Below are 12371 nucleotides of genomic sequence, written 5' to 3'. Positions count from 1 at the left end.
GCCTTCTGCGTAGGATCCACCTTTGTGAGCTTCAAGGATTGTATATGGTCCTTCCCACTTTGGGCCGAGTTTTCCTTGGTTTTCTTTTTTGCTGGCCTCGTTGTTTCGGAGTACAAGATCTCCTGGCCTGAAACATTCATGTTTCCCTCTTGCATTGTAATAAGCTTCCATTTTTTGCTTGTACTTAGCCTCTTGTACTCCGGCTTGGTCTCGAATTTCTTCAAGGAGTTGCAAATTCAACATGGTCTCATTGTTGTTTGATTCGAGATCCATATTGAGTGTTCTTTGAGTCACAACTCCAACTTCTGCTGGGATTACAGCTTCCGATCCGAACACAAAGTTGTAAGGTGCTTGTTTGTGGCTTGTTTTTTGTCGTTCTTATTGCCCATAGAACATTTGGGAGTTCTTCAAGCCAATTGTTGTTATGTCTTCCCAACCTTCCTTTGATTCCTTCCACAATGGTTCTGTTTTTGTTCCTTCAACTTGGCCATTGGATTGTGGGTATGCAAATGAGCTGAACACTTGGGTGATTCTGAATTCCTCGCACCATGTGCTAAAAGGCTTATCAGCAAATTGTTTCCCATTATCCGTGACCAACACTCCTGGCAGCCCATAGCGACAAATGATGCTTTCCCATACAAATTCGATGACTTGTTTGCCCGTTATTTTTGCAAGTGGTTTGACTTCAGGCCACTTGGTGAAGTAGTCAACGTCTACTAACAACAATTTTACCCCGACCTTGGCTGGTGGGAATGGACCAACGATATCCATTCCCCACTTGCGGAATGGCCAAGCCGAGGAGATGGGAACTAGATCGTGTTTAGGGCTTTTGGGAACCGGTGCATGAATTTGACAAGCTTCACATTTATTAAGTTGTTCTGTTGCATCTCGTTGCATTGTGGGCCAGAAGTATCCAAGGTTCATCAGTTTTGCAACCACCGTTCTTGGCCCAAAATGAGCTCCACATATGCCCTCGTGAACCTCTTTGATCAGATATTGACTTTGTTTAGGGCCCACACATCTTAGTAGTGGTGCAAGTTAAGCTTTTTTATAAAGGGTTTCTCCTTGCAACACATACTGTCGAGACTTGATTCGAACCCTTTCAGGCTCTGTCTGGTACAGAGGTAACTCATCATTTTTGAGGAACTTTTCTATGGAAGTCATCCAATTGGGACCTTCTTCAGTGATTACATCTTGAACCTCTAATTCTTGAATTCAAGGAGTTTTCAACACTTCTACCAACACTTTCTTGGTGAGGTGTGTAAATGTGAGGGATGCCAGTTTGCTCAGGGCATCGGCTCTTTTGTTTTGTGATCTTGGGACTTGTTTAATGGTGAATTCTTGAAACATGTTCATCAACTCTTTTGCCTTATCACAATACTTCTTCATGTTGGGATCTTTTGCTACATAGCTATCATTGACTTGTCTTGAAACAAGCAACGAGGCTGTGAAGACTTGTAGCTTTTGGATCTTCATCTCTTTGGTAATTTTCAGACCAGCGATCAATGCTTCATATTCAGCTTCGTTGTTGGTGGTCTGAAATTCAAGTCGGAGAGCATATGTGAATTCTAAACCTTCGAGGTTGATTAAAATGAGCCCAGCTCCTGACCCTTCAATGCTGGAAGCTCCATCGGTAAAAAGCTTCCAGGCTTCCGGGTCAGAAGGTTCAGTGGCAGTTCTATGTATTTCAGGAATGACTTGCTTCGGGATTTCTACAATGAAATCCGCCAAGACTTGGGCTTTGACGGCTTTTCTTGGGACATAGGTGATGTTATGTTCACCTAGATCCACAACCCATTTGGCCAATCGACCTGAATTTTCTGGTTTTTCAAGCACACTCTTGATGGTTTGGTCAGTGACCACTTGTATAGGGTGTGCTTGAAAGTACCTTCGAAGCCTTCTGGCAGTTCGAATTAAGGCCAGGGCAAGTTTTTCCAAAGGAGGATATTTGATCTCTGCTAGTTTTAATGTTTTACTAAAGAAATAAACGGGTACCTGAACTTTTTTTCGTTCGATGGTTAGGATCGCGCTTAATGCTTCTTCAGCAATCGAGAGATAGACAGAGATCAGTTCTCCTATTTCGGAGGCTGCAATAGCTGGAAGTGAAGCCAAGTGTTGCTTCATTTGATTGAAGGCTTCTTCTGCTTCTTCCGTCCACCTGAAATCTTTTTTATTGGTGCAACCCTTTAGTGTTTTGAAGAAGGGTAGGGATTTCTCAGCGAGCTTGGAGGTAAAACGCTTCAAGGCTGCAAGCCTTCCATTCAGACTCTCCACTTCTCTTTTGCTTTGTGGAGATTTAGTTTCAAGAACAGCCCTGACTTTGTTGGGGTTGGCTTTTATGCTTTGTTTCCCTACAATGTGTCCCAAAAACTTGCCTTCTTCGAACCCGAATGAACATTTTCCGGGATTGAGTTTCATGTTGTTCTTCCTCGGGTTTTGGAAGGTTTCTTGTATGTCATCGAGCATTTGATGCTCGGTCTTGCTTTTTATCACCAGGTCATCGACATAAGCTTCCAAGTTTTTGCCATTTCTCAGACCGAAAGGCATCTTTTGGTAACAAAAAATACCCTTGTCCGTGTGGAATGCGGTTTTCTCTTCATCTTCCACTTTCATGAGAATTTGATGATAACCCTTGTAAGCGTCGAGAAAACACTTAAAGGGATGGCCGGTTAGAGAGTCAACCTTGAGGTCTATCTCGGGTAGGGGATAGCAATCCTTCGGGCATGCTTTGTTTAAGTCTTTGAAGTCGATGCACATCCCCCAAGACTTGTCGGGCTTTCGAACCATGAATGGATTAGCAACCCAAGACTGATATTTGACCTCACGTAAGATTCCAGCTAGGACAAGCTTTTCAACCTCTTGGCATGCTACCAAGCTTCGTTCAGGAGCTAGGCTCCGCTTCTCTTGGACAACAGGCTTGACATCGGGGGTATTTTTAGCTCATACTCTGCAATACTTCGAGGGATGCCCGTCATGTCTTCCGGGCACCAAGAAAAGACATCGTTATAGTGTATCAACAACTTCTCAAGGTGCGAGAGAGTTTCTTTGGAAAGGCTTGTGTTTACCCGTACCCTTTGTTCAGGATACTTTGGGTTTATGATCAAGCCTTGTTCGTCGTCTTCGTTTCGTGAACTTTCCCCTTCAACCGTGTAAACCTATTGGGTGGGTTGAAGGGTTGCAATTCCCCTATCGGTGGGAAACTTTACGACACCTTGACCAACCGAGACAGCCGTTTTGAACGCACATTGTCCTGGCCTTCCTATGATTACATCATAGTTGGAAGGTATGTTGATAACCACAAAAGTGAGTGGTTTGGTTTTATTCATCTTGCCTTCGCTCCAGAGGCTTCAAGGGTATATCGGCGATACCTTCTATAGATGACCCGGAAGGTTGAAGCCTTGAATGCTCTTCCTTACTTAGGCGGTTGAAGAACCTTTCATACATGATCTCTGTGGTCGCCCCTGTGTCAACGTAGGCTTTGCTTGTTTTGAGTGTTCCCACGTTCGCTTCTACCACCAAAGGGTTTGAGAGTAAGTCACCTTGAGGTGGTGGGAAGCAGACGCATTGAAGCTCCTAAGCCTCCAAGCGTTGTCGTTTGTGGGGAACACCTTGGTCTATATTCACCATGTTCACTTCTTTGCTTTTTCTTTCGGCCATCTTGTCCTTGAACCCCTTTACCAAATGGGCCAATTCTCCGGACTTGACAGCTCCCTCAATTCTTCTCTTGAGTTGAAAGCAATCGTTGGTGCGGTGACCTTTTTCTTCGTGGAACTCACAGAACTGGGTGGGGTTTTCGTTTTTCTTGCTTTTGGGCAAGGGTCGAGGAGGTCGGAAGTTGTGTTTCACTTCTTCGGTGGCAAGGATCTCCTAAGGGGTTTTCATCATATCTTTGTTTTATCTGGAAAATTACCGTGGCATCCTTAACTTACCTCCTGTGTTGTGAAAAGTTGGCCAAGAATCATTTGCTCAGATCATCGAAGCTTCGAACACTTTGGGCAGAAAAGTCGTTGAACCATATCCTGGCTGATCCGACAAGTGTCTGGATGAACATTAAACAACATTCAGCTTGGGACCACTTTTCGATTCTGGCAGCACCGGTAAAGATCTGGAGGTGGTCTTCGGGATCCTCAGTCCTGTCATATGTTTTTATATGGGATGGCATCTTGATTTTCGTTTGAGAGTCATAATCGACGATTTGTTGAGAGAAATAAGACAGATTACCGGGCTTATAGGGCTTTGCAAGGTCTTCTTCTACCCTTGTAGCAAGATTATGACTTGTTGCTCCTTGGTGGGTACTCAGCACTTGGTTGATGAGCTGGGTCTAAGGGAAGTGTGCCATCATTTGAGCCATCATCTGAGGCATGAGGTTAAAGCCTTGAAGGCTTTCAGCAGTTGCTGCTGTTTGGTTTGTTCCCATGGGGGTGCTCATTGCTGCACTCCGATCCAAGGGCAAGGCCGCCATGGCCTGCTCCCATGTGGTGGCTGTAGGAGGAGGAACACTTGAAGCTGGTGACTGCCATATTTGTTCGAGAGTGGTTTCATGCCCGAGGGGTTGTGAAGTAAACAAAGGGAAGTCTGTTAGGCTTGGCCTCTTGTAGGCTTAAGGAGTTGGGTTAAAAGGTTGGCAGGTCACGCTTGGACCAGCTTCCAAATGAGAAGCAGCTGGTCGTGAACCGGTAAAGAGGGGAGGTGGAGGTCCGAGTGACAGTGAGGGTTCCGGGTCATCATAATCCTGCCTTATTCTTATCCCTTTTTCTCTTTCTTGGCTCACGTGTTGGTTAAGAAGAGATTTTAGTTGTAAGAAATGTCGTGCTACCCCTTCCGGTGTCAAGTCGACACGCTCCGGGATGTTTGTGACTCCTACATGAGGAGAAGGAACTCCAGATCGTGAAGGGGTTGGAGTTTGGAAAGGTGAAAACTCGGTGAACAAAGTTCCCGTCGAAGTACTGATATGCTAAAAGTAGTTATATATTTAATAACTAAAAATAAGCTATTCTAGACACTAAGTAATAATTCTAGACTCTTAACTTAACTAAAACTACTAACCGACAAGTGAACCGGTCGACTCTAGTACAGCTAAGTAAGTCCGGATATCGAACCCACGAGACTCTTTTAATTACGTAAACTAGCTAAATTAGACTCTACTAACTGACGCGACTATTTATTTATATTGTTATGGGGGGGGGTACTAAAAACTAATATCAAATTAATATTAAATTAATTACTATGACTTAAAAACGACTTAAACTAGGATTTAACTCAGTTGATAACAAGTAACCACCTAGGCTAGAATCTCTAATGCATCAATTATCAAATTGTAGGAAAAATGCTACGTTATGGAACCGGGATCTTAAACTATTCACTTAATGGGAAACCGAACAGGACCCTTGACCCTTTTCAAGAAGACACCTATGGAATCCTAATAAGCTATTAAAACTACCGGTTTTAATTAGACTCACTTACGATCGCTAATTTATTTTATGACAAGTACCTCGATAAGAAATCCTACCTTACAGCGTGGAAATCAAAGGTAGTTTAATGAACTCACTCGACTAGATAGACAAAGCTGATAAATCAAACCTAGACGGACTCCTTACAGAGAACTAAATCTAGCAACTTAACCAACCAAGACCTATCACATAATCTATCACCTTACATCTATTTAGATTAGCAACACACTTAGGTCTACTTGATTTATTAATATAGTTCCTATGGTATTATTGCAAATCAACCATAAATTAGTCAAAAACACACAGTAGATGACCTAACAGAATCCTATTATATGACAGACAATCACCAAGGAAACTGTGAAACAATAAAATTCGTCAAACAATCTTAAGCACACATATGCATCGAATGAAAATCAATAAACCTTTTACTTAATCATAAATCCATTCATGAAAACAAAATCCAAACCAAAATCCAAAATCAACAAAAGTTCATCATAAGCCTAGGCAGTCTAAGGGTTTAGCCAACAACCATACTCAAGAACAAAAGAAAATAAATTGGTTCAAATAATGAATTCATAAAGATAATAATAAATTCAAACCAATAGTAATGATATTTGGTTGAGTAGGTGTGGAACCCAGATGCTCTCCGTACAAACCAAGATGCTCTCTCTTTTTGTTGTTACCCTCCTTGATGTTGAACCCTTCTGTTCGTCTCTTCTTATTTTCGGCCGTCCGGTCCCTTCCTCATGTAATTGGCTCTCCTTAAATAATGTTCTCTGACTTCCGTCTTACTCCAATTCTTTTTTGGGCCCACATATATGACCTAAAATTCAAGCATTCAAGACAACTTTATTATTTATGGTTGCCAGTAAAATTACTCGCATTATATACCCCATGCATATGATTATTTTAACTTTTAGTTCACCACAATTATTTTCTTTTCAACTGATGGGTTCTAAACCATTTTTCTTTAGTTTTCTTTGTTGAAAGAAACTCTACAAAACAAACAAACAAATGTTATTTAAGTAACGAAATTTATATAATATTAATTCTCACAAGATCACATAAGACTTTAAAGAAGTGCAAAAATGAGATATATTTTTATTCATAGCCCATACTGAGTTTACTATTATTGTTATTATTATTATTATTATTACTCTTTGGTCTCAAATTTAGTTCAAACGCCTTGTATTAGCTCGTTGTCTCATGAAATATTTAAAGTTCAAATATAAGCCAAATAAGAGTAATGTTCAATAAAAATCAAGCTCAAAGTATTGGAAACTGTAGGAAATATTTATATAATAATATGTATATTTTAGACCACATCAAGTACCTCCCGGAGTGGAACAAGGTGTGGTCGCAGCCGGAATTTGTGGGCTAGCATTTGGTGTCGGTGTTCTTGACACTGATCAACTTCTTCGGGAGATTCACTTTCCGACATGACGATTTTGATGAAAATGGAGCTACACTATTTGTCTTTAAGATAAAGTAAACGGCGTAGCACAACGGTGGGCGCCAACTTGTTGCTACAACAATTATAAGACCAATGATAGTGAATAGACTAGTTAGGCTAACAGACTTCAAGGGTTACAGTTAACCTAACGCAGTTTGTCGGGTCCCTCTACGTTTGCAAAACGTAGAGAGAGGTTCACTAGTTTAGTTTTTATTTGTTATAGTTCACTAAGGATCCAAGACCGAGATGTTGGAACCAGTTTTTGGATGAGAGTTCTTAGTGAAGCTATGTAGTTTTTGGAGTAAGAAAGAAGCATGCAAAGTGCAAGCTTCTCTAGGAAGAACATCAGAGAGTATGTGTTAACTCCCAGATCTGGTGTACTTCATGACTGAGTTTACATTCTTTATATAGAGAAAGGAATGTAAGCTTTTTGTTCGATGGGTAAACTAGTGAATCTCTGTGGTAGAGGGCTGACCCTTTTATTCGCGGGAGGTTATTGACTTATGGTTAATGATATGTAATAATATACTTTTTTGTGCATATCCCCTCTTTTACGGCTGAGGGATGATGTGAACAGTTATTTGACGTGTTACTGTTACGTGCTTTTACTGTTCACGTACTTGTTTTTCTTTATTGGGCGGGAAAACGAACCTTTTAACCTTCTAACATTTTTAACGTTATTGTGTGAAAGCCATGTCACCCTAATGAAACGTAGTTCATCCCTAGTGCTAATTATAAAACCAGATATTAGATAAAAGAAGACCTGCGCCAGTTTGGATTAATAACCTTCTGTGTGCTTTAATTAGTTGTTGCCATTGGTTTCCATATTCTAATATCATCATCATCATCATCATCATCGTACTCAGCATATCCCACCAATAGCAAAGCTATGACAGGGTCTGAGGAGGGTAAGATGTAGACAGCCTTACCTCTACCCCATAAGGATAGAGAGGCTGCTTCCGGTGAGACCCCCGGCTCGATAGTAGTTTTGCATCAAGCCTTGGACATAAGGCACATAGCACTCAATCATCGGGACACCGGCTGATCGGTGCATGTACCCTTGTCTTTCGACTATCAACGCCACCACATGATGCCTGATTAACCTTCCGCCACTTTTAACGTTATTTTCACGAGATTAGTAAAATAACGTCAAAATTAGTGCAATTTCACTTTTGCCCACCCGAGGGTTCACACATAGTTAATCCAATTTATTAATATAACTTGTGCCATTCCTACAGAAAACAATGACCTCTTGAAAACAAAATACAAAGATATTTAAAAAATTAAACTTTTTTGGAAGATATGATAAATATGGCTAGAGCAGACATAAGTAATGGTTCAACGATTCACAACACAGCAGCAAAAAGAATATTAAGCAATAAAATTGTTGCAGGGAACAAAAATTATTACAATAAATGTTAAAACCTTGGAAACGCAGTGATTGTATTCAGTCCAAAAAAAACTCGATTTGCATTAACATTTCCTGTTTTTATTCCACCAACGACGGTTCCTATCATAAGGTAAGTCAAAATGAAGAACCAATTAGCAATATTACTTTCCTGTTTTCAACACTCAACCTAAAAAAGACCACTAAAGCTAATGCCACTTAGAAATCAAAGAAGCACAAACAAAAGACGATCAATTCAATAAAAAATAAACGAATAATTATATTCCCTCAATACTGGAACAGTTCATCCATAAAAGATCAATATGGGGTCATTAGGTCCGCTTACCAATAATTTAACTGAATCCAACTCTTGTGTTAAAACCCTTTGTAACTGAAACCGCTCTCTTTTGTCTCATACTTCACAAAGGCACAACCTGCCAACACGGAGAATAAATGTACGAAACCTAACAAACTGTTACCTGTTTCGCTCACTTTCCAAATACGAACCGCACAACGTCATTCATCAATATCGTTACTCTTCCGACTTCCATTAGGATAGCTACAATGGACAAGCTTTAGTCAAGTTCCCATTTCAAAATATACCAATGAAGTTTTGGCAAAAGGAGATTAAAGGAAAAAAGACTAACCTTTTGGGTACCAATGTCACAACAAAATCAATTGCAATCAGATGACGATCAATAATTAACGAAAAATAAATCTTAATCAAGTAATTTCGAACCTGGATCCAAATCCATAATATAGGTGAATTATGAAGACGACGAAGGTGATTGTGAATGAAATGGAAATAAGTTTGTGTTGTTTTGCATAACTGAATAGATTTATCAAAACAACAAAGAGAAAAACAGAGCATAATTGAATCTGTATGAATGAGATGAACCCTAAGCTTGAATCAGAATGATCGATATTTGGGGAAATAGGAAACTGCGGGGAATGGTTGGTAACAGACTTGTTAATGCTGGTAACATATAATACCTTGAATGCGCCTGTTGGAACTGACGATGTCTTGAATGCGCCAGAGATCAACATTACGGCGGAGACATGCCGGAGAATTAATGAGGGCATTGAATTTTAAGGCGTCTTAATGAGACTGATTGAATTTCCACCCGTTTCAACTAAAACCATTGATTGCGCCGGAGATCATTGATGTTATGACGGAGACTTGCCTGTGAACTTAATATTTATTTAATTAATACAACCGCGTCTCCTAAAATGTTTTATATGTAAATATATATATATAGATATAGATATAGATACTATAGTAAAGAAAAATCATATAATAACTAGGTTATTGTCTCGTGGGCGTCACGGGTGGAAATATAGAAATCGTCTAATAAACACATATAATTTCATATAATTTTCAAACGACAATATTTCCCGTCCTCGAAAGTAAGTTAATAGAACTTGTCTAACTTCGAAGGATAGACAAAGCCTATTAAATCAGATATTGGATATAATGAATTGTTAATCAGAAGATCATCGGAATTTGTACATTCATCTGTCGTCATTTGAAACCCCCAACATTATTTTACAAGGTGTAGGAAGAACTACTTGAAGTGTAATTTAAAATAAACATGAAGAAATTTATATACAATTTAACTATTTATTTACAAAAGTACCATAAAAAATATTAAAAATAATATCAATTGATATTAATCTTCACAAGTGACCTTCAAATTCGTAGGACTTTGAGAGATGGGTCTCGGCTGTGAAACAAAGTTTGTGTGGGCAGTCGATATATTTGTAAGTAGACATATTTGCACCGAGTGAGGCATTCCGAACAATCAAAGATTTATTCTCCGCAAGCCAAACATCATATTTAGGAATGCACGCCTTCCTTACATAGGCTTGCATTCTGTTGCCCTTCAAATTATTATTAAGATTAGTAAAAAGTTGTATGAATAATATAGTAGATTAATGAATGAGTTAACAATACCATTTCGTCTTGAACAATCATTTCGATGAACCAATCTTGCCCGGGCTTTGAGCTGTCCTTCAGCCGCCAAAGTCTCAAAATACGCACCTTTATGATACACTCACTGTTTTGAACATCCAGTTGGTTCAACATGGTGATAATTGTTGGCTCCATATTGCTAGTGGTGAAAATTTTAAAAAAACAAACAAATCAGTTACGAACAATAACACTTTTAACCAATAAAATTAATAAGAAAATGGAAGATATAAAAACAAGAAAAAGTAAAAACCTTCGTACAAAGCTAATCGTTTTTAATAAAGAGGCTATGATGGTGTAAGAATTAACCTATCAAATGTATGTATTTATACCAAATGAATTAGGGTAGACTAAATTATAGAAGGAAGGTATAAAGGTAATTGATTGCAAACATAAATTTAGTAAATTTAAATATTTTTCAAATAAGTTATAGTAAGAACGAATAAAAAGGAATCCGTAATTAATGGATTTTCAAATTTTGAAATTTCTATTAATTCAACAATTCCACTAAGGTTTTAAATTTATCTTTTCATATAATTAGATTAGTATAAATATTAGATTAGTATAAATGTCATATTATTTAATTTAAATGTTGATTATATTCTATTGTAAAAATATAAGTTACTAATTATATTATTTACAATAATATAATTAATCATTAATTATAACACCATATATTATGTAATGTAATTCATATAAGGTGTAAAAATAAAAGTTAATAATTTTGTTATATATATGTAAGTAAATTATTAATTATATTATTGTAATTATAAGTAAATCGTAATTATAAGTCATGGGTCAATGGGTCAACAATGGATTTGTAACTCAATTGTTATTGTTAAACAATAATAAGACAATGGATTTTGGTTATAATTCTTAAAAGTTAATGACCGTAATTAAGTAAATGGGTCAATGGGTGAACATCCGTAACTATAGTAGAACTTAATCATTGTTAAATAATTCAAATTTACATTCAAATTTACACCATAAGTAATACAATCATTAATTCTAATTTACAAATTAATTACATTCAAAGAATATACAATAATTAATTCAAATTTACAATTTAAGTAATTAAACCACTTTCTTAATCAAATGGGTCATCCTTTCCTAAATTTAACATGAATGATATAAACCTTTACAACTTTATGAATTTGATAAACTTAAATAAATATAATATTTTAACAAAATTTCAATATTTTATATCGGTAATCTCTATATATTACATATATACTATCCGTAATCTCTATATTAAATCCGTAATCTCTTCTATTGATGAAATATCAAATAATAATCTAAATTATATATTATATATTATCTAAAAAAATTAATAAAGGTGGTGAATAAAATCAACCAAAAATAATAAAATGTTCAAAATGAAATTTTGAAAATTTGGTTTTGGAAACTATAGCTACGATTTTAAAAATATGAAATTAATTAGGTTCCTATATAAATGACAATTTTAAGTATTCAAAATGAAAATGAAAGATAATACTTTAATAGTATTGATGAATCTAATTTTAATATATTATTGATTAATTTAATTAAGATGAAAATTAGAGAAGACCTGGATATAAACGGAAAGTATGAGAATCAACAAATAGGAAGGGAGAATTTTGACATAAAGCTTATTGCTTTAATAGTATAGTTAGATTTTTAAAAGAACCGTGAAATTAATTTTAATCTTAATTAATTATTAAAATTTATTTTTAATAATTATCATTAAAAGAACCCATTTTATCAAAATTTATTTAAGAATCAACTTTATTTTAAATTAATTATCAATCTTATAAGATAATTCAACTTCGTAATTGATTTAGCCAAATTGGTAAAACTTAAAAATTGTTGCTTAGTGCAAAATTCGAACACAAGGATGCGCCTTTGATAAAGCTCAAACAGCATTAGGCCTACCAACTCCACCAAGTTATGTTTCTTATATTAAATTTGAATCATATAATATATATACAAACCAATTATTGCTATAGTGTTTCGAACACACATATGCATGGCTTACAACTTTGTTTGTTATTAAGACTTTTTGAAAAAATACCAATTAACAGGCACATTATCAGCGCCTAAGATGTTATTATTGACATGAACAACACCAGATTA

Source organism: Bidens hawaiensis, unplaced genomic scaffold, assembly GCF_021521415.1.
Source record: "Bidens hawaiensis isolate Kalapana, Puna unplaced genomic scaffold, B.hawaiensis_p1.1 tig00014412_1, whole genome shotgun sequence".
NCBI lineage: Eukaryota > Viridiplantae > Streptophyta > Magnoliopsida > Asterales > Asteraceae > Bidens > Bidens hawaiensis.
Note: the sequence above shows the minus strand (reverse complement) of the source record.